The 14,487-nt window shown below is 38.1% G+C and overlaps 1 long non-coding RNA gene across 1 annotated transcript in view; it reads right to left on the bottom strand.

Annotated features, from left to right (window-relative positions):
• The window catches only part of LOC126469555 (uncharacterized), a 58,590-nt gene that overhangs the window by 12,026 nt on the left and 32,077 nt on the right, over positions 1-14,487 (bottom strand). The window contains exon 4 of the long non-coding RNA XR_007586012.1: positions 12,337-12,411. This is a non-coding gene — a long non-coding RNA (uncharacterized LOC126469555). The remainder of the gene's footprint in view (positions 1-12,336; positions 12,412-14,487) is intronic.

Genomic DNA, 14,487 nt, shown 5'->3' with positions numbered 1-14,487 from the left:
GAAATGAAGCACGGCAACTGACTAGATTTTTAAATCTAAGGTGACTAATTTCTGTGAAGAATGTAATATACTAAAGAAGCGCCTGTAAAGATTTTCAAACTGAGAAAAATTTTCGTTAAACTCTCGTTCAGATCATCATCTATCATACACAATCTATTATTTGGTTCCTGCTGATCATTATAAAAGAAAGCAGCAGTGAAAGCAACAACAAATAGCAGTCTCTTGCCATTGTTTCGCTATTGAAACAATTCCTCTCTTTTTTTTATTGTAAGTGGCGGTAGCTCACACAAAAGCAAGCCATGCCGCGAGCAGCGACAGGTCGTAAAAACTCATTATCAGAATGTGACAAACAATGCATGACACAGTATGTAATGTAATGTACTCAACTGTTGGGAATAAAGTTTGTCTCATGCGAAAAGTACGATGCCCACAGTAAAGAGTTAAGGTAATTTCATTATGTTGCCAGAAAACATGTTTAATTTATTTAATTATGAATAGTTTCTTTGTGTGTGTGTGTGTGTGTGTGTGTGTGTGTGTGTGTGTGTGTGTGTGTGTGTCTGTCTATATACACTCCTGGAAATGGAAAAAAGAACACATTGACACTGGTGTGTCAGACCCACCATACTTGCTCCGGACACTGCGAGAGGGCTGTACAAGCAATGATCACACGCACGGCACAGCGGACACACCAGGAACCGCGGTGTTGCCCGTCGAATGGCGCTAGCTGCGCAGCATTTGTGCACCGCCGCCGTCAGTGTCAGCCAGTTTGCCGTGGCATACGGAGCTCCATCGCAGTCTTTAACACTGGTAGCATGCCGCGACAGCGTGGACGTGAACCATATGTGCAGTTGACGGACTTTGAGCGAGGGCGTATAGTGGGCATGCGGGAGGCCGGGTGGACGTACCACCGAATTGCTCAACACGTGGGGTGTGAGGTCGCCACAGTACATCGATGTTGTCGCCAGTGGTCGGCGGAAGGTGCACGTGCCCGTCGACCTGGGACCGGACCGCAGCGACGCACGGATGCACGCCAAGACCGTAGGATCCTACGCAGTGCCGTAGGGGACCGCACCGCCACTTCCCAGCAAATTAGGGACACTGTTGCTCCTGGGGTATCGGCGAGGACCATTCGCAACCGTCTCCATGAAGCTGGGCTACGGTCCCGCACACCGTTACGCCGTCTTCCGCTCATGCCCCAACATCGTGCAGCCCGCCTCCAGTGGTGTCGCGACAGGCGTGAATGGAGGGACGAATGGAGACGTGTCGTCTTCAGCGATGAGAGTCGCTTCTGCCTTGGTGCCAATGATGGTCGTATGCGTGTTTGGTGCCGTGCAGGTGAGCGCCACAATCAGGACTGCATACGACCGAGGCACACAGGGCCAACACCCGGCATCATGGTGTGGGGAGCGATCTCCTACACTGGCCGTACACCACTGGTGATCGTCGAGGGGACACTGAATAGTGCACGGTACATCCAAACCGTCATCGAACCCATCGTTCTACCATTCCTAGACCGGCAAGGGAACTTGCTGTTCCAACAGGACAATGCACGTCCGCATGTATCCCGTGCCACCCAACGTGCTCTAGAAGGTGTAAGTCAACTAGCCTGGCCAGCAAGATCTCCGGATCTGTCCCCCATTGAGCATGTTTGGGACTGGATGAAGCGTCGTCTCACGCGGTCTGCACGTCCAGCACGAACGCTGGTCCAACTGAGGCGCCAGGTGGAAATGGCATGGCAAGCCGTTCCACAGGACTACATCCAGCATCTCTACGATCGTCTCCATGGGAGAATAGCAGCCTGCATTGCTGCGAAAGGTGGATATACACTGTACTAGTGCCGACATTGTGCATGCTCTGTTGCCTGTGTCTATGTGCCTGTGGTTCTGTCAGTGTGATCATGTGATGTATCTGACCCCAGGAATGTGTCAATAAAGTTTCCCCTTCCTGGGACAATGAATTCATGGTGTTCTTATTTCAATTTCCAGGAGTGTATATCTTTGGAGTTTATTAATGTCAGTAGACCAAAGCATCTAGAATGCAGGAATGTCTGCAACTTCCGGGCACATGTTGGCTTGCCCGCCACTTCTTTGTCAGTATTGGAGGGAGACGAATGTGCTTATGTGACAAGTGTAGTATAATGGAATTAGATTATCAGTGTTAACAATGAAAATGGTGTAGCTGCTAACAAGACGTACAAATAAATTTTTTTTTTTTAGCTGAAAGTATTTCAGATCCGGTGGAGTTTATTTCAAACAGAAGCAAACCCAGGCCATGCTTGTTGAAATGATTATTTTGCAGACCAAACTACAAAAAAACCCTAGACAAACGAGATCTGCAGTGTGTAATCTTTCAGCAGCTACTAAAAAAATAATTCTTGCTGAAATTGTGCTGGAACTGGTCGTAGTATCCCCATTCAAAAACACGTGGTGAGAGTGGCCCTACCACAATATGCCACGTAAGATTCTACAAACAATTTTTCAGTTATCTAAGAAACGAGAAAGAGAACAACCAGTACAATATGGTGGCGGCATCCGGGATTATTGAAAAAGTTATCGAAATAAATTACCACTGAGATTGCGAAGACGACAGAATTCATACATCCTGGATGAAAATGTTCAAGAAAGTCGTATGCTGATACCTTCAAGACAACAGAATGCAGTTATTGGAGCAAGAATAACGGCGCAATGAACCAAGAAAGAAAAAAAAAGTGTAAAGTGTCGTGCAACAACAAAAAAAATCAATATTCATATAAGTGTAGTGCTTCAGTGTTGTGAATTCCATCAGGCACCAATCAACAAAGAAGATGTTATAAGATAAGAAAACCAGTAAACTGTGAGTAAGATAATTTAGTATCATTTAGCAAAGATAAATTTATTGTTTGTTTATTCCTGTGTAAAAAGATGATGATTGTAAAAGAGGAAAGTATTGAGAACGGTATCGCCGACGCTAGTACCGATGTAAATTTATCATATGAAAGTGAATGCAACTGGAATAGTCTGGATCCTGTAGAGGAAGTTGAAACTCGTACGGAAAGACAGGATGAAGTTAAAGACATGTTATCAACAATAATGAATTATATGGAGGGAAAATTTAAGACAATTGATGACACTAACAGACAAAATGGGCAGTGGTTAGGAAATACTAAAGACAGACTCGATGCTAATGACATTTGTTTGGAACAAATGGAGAAAAATAATGAGATTTGTTTTAATAAAATGGAGCAAAACAAAGCTTCTCAGTTAGACCAGAATCTTAAGGACATCTGTGATAGATTTGAAAAACAGTTCAAAGAATATGAAAAGAAAAATGACAATCACTTCCAAAAAGTAGAAGCAAATATTTCCAGTTTGAGTAGTAATAAGGCTAAGATCACGGGTAAGGTCAATTATGTTGGGAGAAAGGTTGAAAATGTAGATGCCAAAGTAAAAAAATCTGAAAACTGAAATTAGCACAGGTAGAGAGAAAATCCGTAATACGTTTAAAGTTGAGCATGCTGTATCAGACATGTAGAAGATACAGTATCTGATCGTACTTCTATTGTAAACAATAAAATTGTTCAAGGAGAAGGCAAATTTGAACAAAAGATAGGAATCATTACTGAAAAAATAGATGTAAATAAGCAAATAAGCAAAGATGAAGTCAAGAGTTTAGAAAATAGTATTAGTGACATCACTAAGAAACTTTGAAGTGCAACATTCCAGTAAAAAACTTTTCAGATGAGAGCAGTATGCATCCGGTAGATTTCCTGCAGCATTGCAAAGATAACTTTTTACCGAATATGAATGATAATTTGAAAGGCTAAATTTGTGAAACGATTTCTGGAAGGCGAAGCATTGTCATGGACTAATCAATATTGTATTGAGGGAATAACTTTTGCAGAGTTTGAGGAGAGGTTTTTAGTAAATTCTGGTCAGAGACAGAACAAGCTAGAATAAAAAGAAAATTCTTGAATAGACCTGTTTATAAACATGAGTTTGGTAGCCTGAAGCAATTTTGCAAAAATCAGTTAAGGAAACTCACTCACCTAAGCAAACCTTTTGATGAACTCACTCAAATAGATACACTAAAAAGAAGGCTACCATATGGATTACAGTGGGAGTTAGCTTATGGACCGGATGACACAATAGACCAGTTTTTGAAATATATAGACAAACTAGACAGAATTATTGAGAAAATGGGTAAACCACCACACCATAGCCAAAATCATTTTCAGAAGATAGGAAATACAAATTGGGGAAACACACAACACGATAAAAAGGAACCACAGAATTTTGGAAGTAATGATTCTCATCAGAGAAATCACCAGTACAACTTCAAGGGATCAGAAGGAAACAATTTCCATTGCAAGGGTCAATATGGAAATAATCATAATCAATTTGGTAACAGACACTTTGGAAATAAACCAAAGGAGTGGCATAGTCATAATGGTACAGGGAGAACTGAACAGGAATTAAAAAACTGAATAGGGCTCCATTGGCGGTCCGCAAGGTAGGAGCTACTTCTACACAAATGGAAAGGATCAACCCAAATTGCCAAACTAAACAGAAAAATATCAATGATATAATAAGTAATTATTTTAAAGAGAAGTGTTATCCCATGAATGTGGTATCTGTTACAAATAATATATGTCATATAAATGAACCAGAAACAAAAGGTAAATTATTTAAAGACACTGATTGCTTAGAGAACTGTGAAGAAGAATTAAACTTAGATTTATTCTACGAGTGGGCTGAGAGGGACCCCTTGCTGGAAAATAGTTGTTCAAATGATCAAAGTGTGTTAGGAATTAGATAACTTATGGAAGAGTCTGGTGGGCTAGGAATGAAAATTGCACCTAGTAAAGATGATTTAAATGTGTATCTGCATACTGAAGGTAAGGGCGTAGAGGATCAAGAGGATATTTTTTGTGATGCTGATTGGGAAGAAAAGGAGATTGAGGATAGTAGTGAAGAAAGATGTTTTATTGGTGTAAGTGAGGGGTTGAAAGCTTTAGGGATTACTAATATAAAAGAAGATAGTAATGAAGTTAGAGAGGGACACATGAACACAGTTGACAATTTGAACGATAAGGATGCCAGAAGTTTAGTCAATGAGCTATTTAATTTCAATACACATGAGAAAATCAAAGAGAAGGAATAAACAGCAGGTAATCTTAACAGCATTAGGGGAGTAGATGATGAAAGGTCAGATAGTGAGCAATTTTTGTTTAACATATGGATTAGCAGTTGTGCCATTAAGGATGATGAAAATTTCAAAAAGATGACACTTGATATATGTGAAACTTTGTATCCAGAATGGTGGCATAGAATTAAGTATCACATTGCACAAAAGTTAAGAAATAAATATAAAGTAGAGATGCACAATAGCACAAAAGAATGTAGTTGGATTAATGAAATATTCAGGAATAGTGATCAGGCCAAAGAAAATGCAATTAGGTTATTAACAGCATATAACTCTGGTAATAACTATACTGGTAAGGACACTAGAAAGGGATATGGATTTAGTGAAATTGAAGATGACTTATTACATGAGAATATTAATAAAAAATTTGACTTTGATGTAACCAGTCCGTTTATTGATGTACAGATACTATCATTGAAAGGAAAGTGTTTAGTGGACACAAGAAGTCAAGTATCTGGGATATCAGAATCATTAAGTAAAAAACTGAAAACTAATAAGGAGTCAGGCTTTTATTACTTTTGAAATTGAAGGAGTACCAGGGTCACATGGGTGTCTCGTTATTCCTGATCTCTCAGAGGATTTTATCCTAGGCATGTCTTGGATAACAAAAGTAAATGCAGCATTTGATTGGGTAGGACAGAAATTAATGATGACTCTACAAAGTGGTGAAGTCATTGCTACGAAACTTCTTACATCAAATGTGTCTTGTACGAAAAAGACTGAACAGTATTGAATTTATTAAAGAAAGTAAGTACATTGAAGGCCATGTCACAGATTTTGATACAGATGAGAGAGAGTTTGAAAACTTGGTAAATGAAAAAGTAGCCGAAGCTAGAGAACTAACTGAGAACCAAAAACAAGAGTTGAAATTATTTTTGTGGGAATATAGTGATGTATTCAACAACATACCAGGAAAGTAATTGGATACCAATGTACTTTGCAGTTTAAGCCACATGAACCTTTCTTTACAAAACCATAAAGTATTCCAATCTCGAAAAGGATAGCAGAGGAGAAAGAATTACAAAAGATGGAAGTGTGTGAAATCATAATCCCTTGGTCATTGTAAATAAACCTAATGGACAAGTCAGATTAGTACTAGATTCCAGACAGTTAAATGTTTATACAGAGAAATTGACCACCCAGAACATCAATGAGTTGTTATATAAATTTAAAAATATCCAAATTATGTCATTCCTTGACCTAACTTCGGGTTTTCATCAAGTACCTCTTGCAGTTAGTTCTAGAAAGCACACTGCTTTCTTATACAATGGGAGATGTTACCAATATTGTGTAGTGCCTTTCGAATTAAACTCCTCAGTTGCAGAATTTATAAGAGCACTAGACTATGTACTTGGCCAAGAAGTTGTGTCAGAATTAACCATTTATGTAGATGATATATTAGTGTGAAATCAAAGTTGGGAGGATCATTTGCAGTTATTGAAAAAGGTGTGTGAAAAACTCAGAAGAGGGGGACAGACATTAAAACTAGAAAAATGTAAATTAGATGTGTCAGAACTCAAATTTTTAGGTTGTGTCATTACTAAGGAAGGGTAAGTGCAGACCCTGAGAAAAAATCTATTGTAAACTTTCCATCGTCTAGAAACCGAAAAGTTTAAGCAACTAACTTAGAAAAAATGCTACATGGAATAGGTCCGAAGAGTGTCAGCAAGCATTCGAGAAAATTAAGAATGAACTGTATAAGAACAATCTTTTACACAAACCAGATTTTAGTTTGCCATTTTGTCTTCACACTGACAGTAGCGATTATGAACTAGGAGCAGAACTATTTCAGGAGAAAGTTGTGAATGGAAAAGTCTTCATTGTGCTATTGCATTTGGCAGTAAATTCTTACTTAAACATGAGAGAACTTACACAGTCACAGAAAAAGAACTACTTGCGGTACACTGGTCATTTACAAAATTTAAAACATACCTGTTAGGACACAAGATAAAAGTGTATTCAGACCACAAAGCTTTAAGTTAATTACAGGAGTGTAGACTATATCATAATAGATTAACCAGGTGGGCAATGTTCATGCAACACTTTGACTATGAAATTGTGTATATTAAGGGGTCAGAAAATGTAGTGGCTGATGCTTTATCAGGTCACCAGTAGGAGGCGATGAGGAAATGTTTGATCAAGAGGAAGAAAAAGAATTTAAAATAAGATACACGAACGGAATCCAATATGAAAAGCTCATAAGGACACTTTGCAATAACATCAGGAGGGGACAAAATAATTATCCTAATTGGAAATTGGTTAAGGACAGTTTAGACAAAAGAGGGTATAATAAACTTGACAAATACTATAAGGTCTTTAAGGGAACACTCTTTAGAAGAACAGATGTGGACTGACAATTGGAAGCTATGCTGGCCAGAGTGTGAGGCAGACAAGTTTATAAAGTACACCCATGAACGTTACGGTCACTGTGGAATACAGAAATGTGAAAAAAGTTACAAGAAAACAACTACTTTTATAACACAGTAAAGAAGGTGAGGAATGAAATATCAACATGCGACATGTCAAAGAGTGAAAGTAAGCAACAGAACATGTGAGAGAGAAATGCAGAACATTTTTCCGGATAAGCCATTAGATTTAGTAGCTGTAGACTTTTATGGTCCTTTACCTAAAAGCAAACGTGGTCATTGTTTTATATTTGTCATGGTTGATGTATTTTCCAAAATAATTAAACTCTATCCTGTTCAAAAAGCTACGAGTAAAGAGATCATTACAAAGATTGAGAGAGAGTACTTCAAGAGTGTAGGGAAACCTAAAGCCATATTATCTGATAATGGTCACAATTTGTTTCAACAAACTGGAAAGCATTCATGGAAGAAACGAACACAAAACACATCTTGATATCCGTGTAAAAACCATTTTCAAACCCAGCAGAAAGGTACATGAGGGAAATAGGAAGACTTTGCAGGACATATTGTAGTCACAAACACCCTAGTTAGTCCAACCATGTAAACAACTTTGAGGACATCATGAACAGCATGCAGGATAGCTCTACTGGATTTTCACCATATGAAATTGTGTTTCATCTCAGACCAGCAAAACTTATTTCTGAATTAATAGACTTTCCACAATGTGCTTTAATATCAATGAAAGAACGTGAAGAGACTGTAAAGAAAACCATGAAGAAACTAGGTGAAGCTAGGAAAAACAGACATGATAGGGAAATAAAGGCTACCACATTCAGAGTAGGTGACCATGTCTTAGTGAATCCCCATGAACGATCGAAGTTACTAACAGCAGAACTCAAGAAGTTTTTTTGACATTTACATTGGGCCATTTGAGATTATTGAGAACCCCCACCCAAATGTGTACCGATTAGTATATCCCAAGTCGAGAAAGCTGTTTGGTCTTAGGAATGTTGTTTCTTTGAAGCTGTATATTGAGAAAAGGACAAATTGAGCCTACAAAGATGCCTTTACCTGGAAAGAATTTTACTGGAAAAATGAAATGCTGTAAGATAAAGTCACAGGAACAAATTGCAATCACCATACTATGCCATGTAACATATCTCATGCAAAATGATGATGTATCTAGGCTGATTGTCACTTAATTCTGTTGTAAAATTAGATTTCATGATTCCAATGTGCTTGTTTAAGTAAGTGTACAGTATTTAATGAACTGCAAAATATGCAAACTTGATAAATGAGGGATTTTATTTTACTGATTATGATAGGAGACAATACATGTCACCCACCCCGACAATTTGAGAACAGCCAATCTCATAATTTTTTAAATCTTTTTTTTATTCATTTAAATAGGCCATAACACTTATAAAATAAGTTCTATAGTTAATAGACTATACTTTCTTGTATATGCAAGTATGCTTTTGTTTTACATCCTGCTTACCATCAATAACCATTTTTATTCGGCTGTGTTGATCACACAACACAGATACTTTATATTGGCTTATTTCACCTCTTCACAGTGATATCTATCACATAATCTACAAGGTTCATGAGAGGATAGTATTGGTGAACTGAAATACTTTTGTAACATCAGTGATGATATAGGAATTAGTGCTATGTTTATTCTAATATGAGAAAATGTTTTAACTTTGGTATTATTTTATAGTAAGTTTCTGGGCAACAAACTGATATATGTGTTTGTGTAATTTATGTTGTGAGACAAAGGAGGGAGTCAATGGGTGATGCAAGAATGAACAATTAACTAGAGTTGTGATAAAAAGTTGTATACAAGCCAAGACGGTGATGCAATTTCTGTATTGGACTGACAAGTGGACCAGTGCACACTTTTTAAGTCCTGGTAGGCTATTGTAATTTAATCAACCATTGGAGATAAACTTTATCTCATGCGAAAAGTAAGATGTCCACAGTAAAGAGTTAAGGTAATTTCATTATGTTGCCAGAAAACATGTTTAATTTATTTAATTATGGAGTTTATTAATGTCAGTAGACCAAAGCATCTAGAATGCAGGAATGTCTGCAACTTCCAGGCACATGTTGGCTTGCCCGCCACTTCTTTGTCAGTATTGGAGGGAGATGGACGTGCTTATGTGACAAATATAGTATAATGGAATTATATTATCAATGTTAAAAGTGAAAATGGTGTAGTTGCTAACAAAAAGTATGAATAAACATAATTTCTAATTGAAAGTATTTCAGATCTGGTGGCGTTTATTTCAAACAGAAGCAAACTCAGGTCATGCTTGTTGGAATGATTATTTTGCAGACCCAACTACAAAAAAAAAACCCTAGACAAACAAGATCTGCACTGTGTAATCTTTCAGCAGCTACTAAAAACAGTAATTCTTGCTGAAATTGTGCTGGAACTGGTCATATTATCTCCATTCAAAAACACGTGGTGATAGTGGTCCTACCACAATATACCGCGCAAGTTTCTACAAACAATTTTTCAGCTATCTAAGAAACGAGAAATAACAACTAGTACAAGTACAATAATGCATTTTCAGCTTAGAGTGACAAACAACTATAACAAAGAGAACGGCAATTATCAGAACAGAGCAAAATAAGCAATCGATTCAAACCAGACAAAGCTTGTGAAAGGAAGGGTACCCGTATAAATACGGACTGAGCACCTGACGCATAGCAATGGCTACCTGGCAAAGCTTAACTGCCAAGCTTACGACTTGAACCAAACTACTGTAGCTGTATCTTCATCCATTTGACCTAAATTGTGTCCCATGTTACAACTGACCAACTTTGTTTCCATTTGGAGGTGCGGTTTAAAACTTATCTCTCCCCTGGAATTTCGAGTCTCAAATTTCACGTGCGGCTTACATTCGGGAAATTTTTTTTTTCCTTTATTTCGAGTCTCATTTTTCAGGTACAGCTTAGATTCGAGTAGATACTCGATATTCAATTGGTATTGTGCAAGTTGGCATGGTACTGTCAAGAAACACTGCAGGCACAGTTTCAAGAGGCAGTGTTTGTGGCTGGATATGAAACAATTCTGTAGTTTCTAACAAATCTTTCGCATATGCAGGGTGTCTCGAGCCCTTTGGGTCAAATTGAAACAGGTGTTAGTGGGTCCACAAATGATTATATTGAGGCAGGGAACCAAAAGATGGAAATGCATGTTTATTGTATTACTGACAAATACACGATACACCACATAATAATGTAGCTCAAAGTAATTGTTCAAAGTGGCGACCACCAGTCTCAATGCGAGTACTGCAATGAAGCATGCAGTTCTGCTGCATTCTCGTGAAGTTCCTGACTGCCTGTTGTACAATGGAAGAGGCAGCTGGCGATAAACAGCATAGACCCCTGACCACCCCAAAGACATACTGCACACAACTTAACTCATAGTACATGTTGTGACTACCACATGCATTGCTCTGGCACATTAACCTGTGCTGCATGCATACTACTATCCCTGGTGTCAGTTTTCCATTGCATCAGACAGCTTGTAATGTGTCCATGGTAAGGTGTGTTATTGTGTACAGCACATGACAGATGGAACATTACTTGTCACAAGAGTTGGCAGACATGTATTTAATGTAAGGTGTGGTAGGATGCAGTGCCCATAAAAACAGCATGAATGTATAGAGAATGCTTTCCCAATAGGCATAATCCTAAATAGATGGAGTTTACTGCATGGATACTAACTTACGAGAGACAGGGTCATCCACATCACAGAGGGCCAGCCAAGGTGCCGCCAAAGACATGCCCCAACAGCAGACTGTGAGGAGATGGTGTTGGATCAAGTGACTGACTACCCGGCAATGAGTAATCATCAACTTGCCAGTGAAATGCAGACTTTGAAGGATAGTGTGTGGAGAGTACTGGTGGAACAGTTATTACACCCCACATTATAAAGACTGTGTGCAAGCACTAGGACTTTGAGCCCCGTATGCACTTCTGTTAATGGATTATCCACTGCAGCACTATAGTGCCAAACTTCATACAGTTTGCATTGTTCACAGATGAGGCCTCATTCACCTGTGACTATGTTTTCAACAGCTGTAGCAGTCATGTCTGGAGTGAGGACAATCCCCACACCATCCCCATCCATCAGTGGCTATCAGCAACAATTCTCAGACAATGTATGGGGGGCCACTGTCCAAAATTACCTAACAGAACCTTAGTTGCTGCCTCCCCATTTGACTGGTCCACATTACCTGGTGTTCCTGCAAGATGGCACCACAGTTCTTTGCGAGAGCACCTCTTGTTGTCCACAAAAGGATGTGGTTTCAACACAGTGGTGCACCAGCCCACTTTGGTGTTAATGCCTGTGAGCACCTGAACAGCTTGTACCCTCACCATTAGATTAGAAATTGAGAGCCCATGCCATGGCCAGTACAATTGCCGGATCTCACACCACTGTACTTTTTCCTGTGGCAATTATGTCAAGACATTGGTATATGAAACGCCCGTAGAAATGGATGAAGATCTGCTTGCTAGGGTCCAAGCTCCCTATCTCCTGATATAACAGACACCAGGTATCTTTGTCAATGTGTGGCAGACCTTCATGCGTCACTGCTATGCATGCATTGAGATTGGTAGTCACCACTTTGAACAATTACTATGATCTAAGTTATGTGGTGCATGCTGGGAAAAAAAAACCAAAAACAAAAACCACAGTCCTGTACCAATTTCTTTATGAAATCTGCATTTACTACAGAATTCATTCTTTGTGTAAAATAAATGCCATTACCTGCTGCATTATCTCTTTCTTCAAAAGCTTTTCAACAGGACAACAGTTCCATCTTCCAATTTTTGTGTGCTGGTCCTGTAAATATAGAGAGCTTCTTTTGAATATACACATTTTGTGAAAAGTTCAATGTTAAATCCTGTCCTAAAATTGTGATTTTTTGTGGTTTATTACCACAACATTCTTAGTAATCCAATATTTTATTTTCAGTTACAGTTATTTAAGCTTTCTGGACATAGCACCACATCTTCTCAACATTGTATGTTAATTGGAAATTCACCAATTGGGAGAGTGGCACGAGTAAACAGTCTCGAAACACATTCCACTAAGAGACTTAATTTGAATGTAACTTAAGAGCTATGATGCAACACTATTTTATTTTTCCAGTGACTGTAACCCACATTTTATTACTCAAAAATTTCGAATAGTCTCTTAGGGCCTGTCCATGAAATGTACCAATATAAATTAGGTTACTCACTAGTGTTCAATCTCATTTTCAAACATACAAGTATATTGCAATTTTATAGGCATAAACGTTAATACAAGTTAATAAAAGTAAATAAAAGTAAAAGTTAATAAAATGTAACAAAAGCAATCTTGTTGTGATTAAAAGTGTGATTTTCAAATAAGAAAGAAGCTTGCCTGATGGTGGATACAACATAGTAACAACGCAGCCTCACCTCTCTTTAAGCTGTCATGGTGAAGCATTTATGAACATGAAGCACAAATCATTTTAGATACTACACAAATACAACTTCAGCTTTGACAATAAGCTGCACATATGTAACTAATACAAGATTCTTAGTTTTATTTTCTTGTAAAATTTGTGAAAAATCTTAAGCGTTAGATGATCACCTCATCATTTTAGTTAGGGACTGTTGTTTCTCCTGACAAAGACGATAGAGGTAATTATTTGAAACTTAATGTTTTACGCAGATCTGATGCACCAAGAAAAGAGTGTGTTTTATAGAAGAATGTAATTGTGAGAAACTTAATTTTTATAGTAACTATGACACTTATACCTGGATCAGAACAACAAAGTGACTGGCAACTAGGCACACGAGACAGCTATGTTGTTGAATACATGATACTTGGGAGCAGAATATGACAGTGACAGCAACAGCTGTGCAGTTTAGAAGTGAAAATTTTCACACACTTCCCTTTAATGTGTGGAAGCAGTTTGTTTTAAAGCATCACAGTAGCTTTGTCACTTTTCTGCTCACTTCAGCTGCCAGCTTCAGACATTATGGCATGTAAAAAAAAAAAAAAAAAAAAAATATGCTGGCGTTTGTCCAATACTGGAATACTGCTTGTCAGTATGAGACCCTTAACAGATAGGACTGATAGACAAAATAGAGAAGATCTGAAGAAGAGCAGGGCACTTCATTTCAGATTCATTTAGTAAATACGAAAGCATCATGGAGATAATCAATCAACTCCAGTGGCAGACACTGGACGAGAGGCATTCTGCATCACAGTGTGGTTTACTGTTAAAGTTACGAGAGCACACATTCTTCGAAGAGTCACCATGGGTTTTGCTTCCTCCTACATATCCAACATGGAGGCTTACTGACAATCTTTCCTCCCAAGAACCATTTGAAACTGGAACAGCAAATAAGGGAGGTGACAGTGGTACAAAAAGTACCCTCAGCCACACACCACTATATGGCTTAAGGAGTATAGATGTAGATACAGAACATGCTATTACAGACTGCAGACAAACTACTTATATCAAATTTAAACACAATGTGAATAAAGTATAGTTCACTCAATGCAGCAATAAGGTCACAAAAACTGAATTTTGTCTTTGTAGCAGTAGCAGTGTCAGTTAAATTAAAAATTAAAGCATTAAATATCATTTTTTTCTTGAACTTTTTAGGAAATATGCAACACTGGTACAAAAGCTTAGATTCATACTTGGGCAAAGAAGTAAGTCACTGCACTTGCAAAAACCATTTGGGATTGCACTGTGAAATATCTGTACACTAGAATAATTAAGCAGTCATCAATTATTCAAAGTACTCGCACTCATGTGCAACAATTACATCACAGGAAGTAAATACTAAATTACAACTTTCACACATTACCCACAGATCTTGCAAATTACTAAAAACTGCAGCTAGTATTAGAGGAAGAGAAAACGATTAACTATCT

Source organism: Schistocerca serialis, chromosome 3, assembly GCF_023864345.2.
Source record: "Schistocerca serialis cubense isolate TAMUIC-IGC-003099 chromosome 3, iqSchSeri2.2, whole genome shotgun sequence".
Classification (NCBI taxonomy): domain Eukaryota; kingdom Metazoa; phylum Arthropoda; class Insecta; order Orthoptera; family Acrididae; genus Schistocerca; species Schistocerca serialis.
Note: the sequence above shows the minus strand (reverse complement) of the source record. Positions and strands in the feature narration are given on the sequence as shown.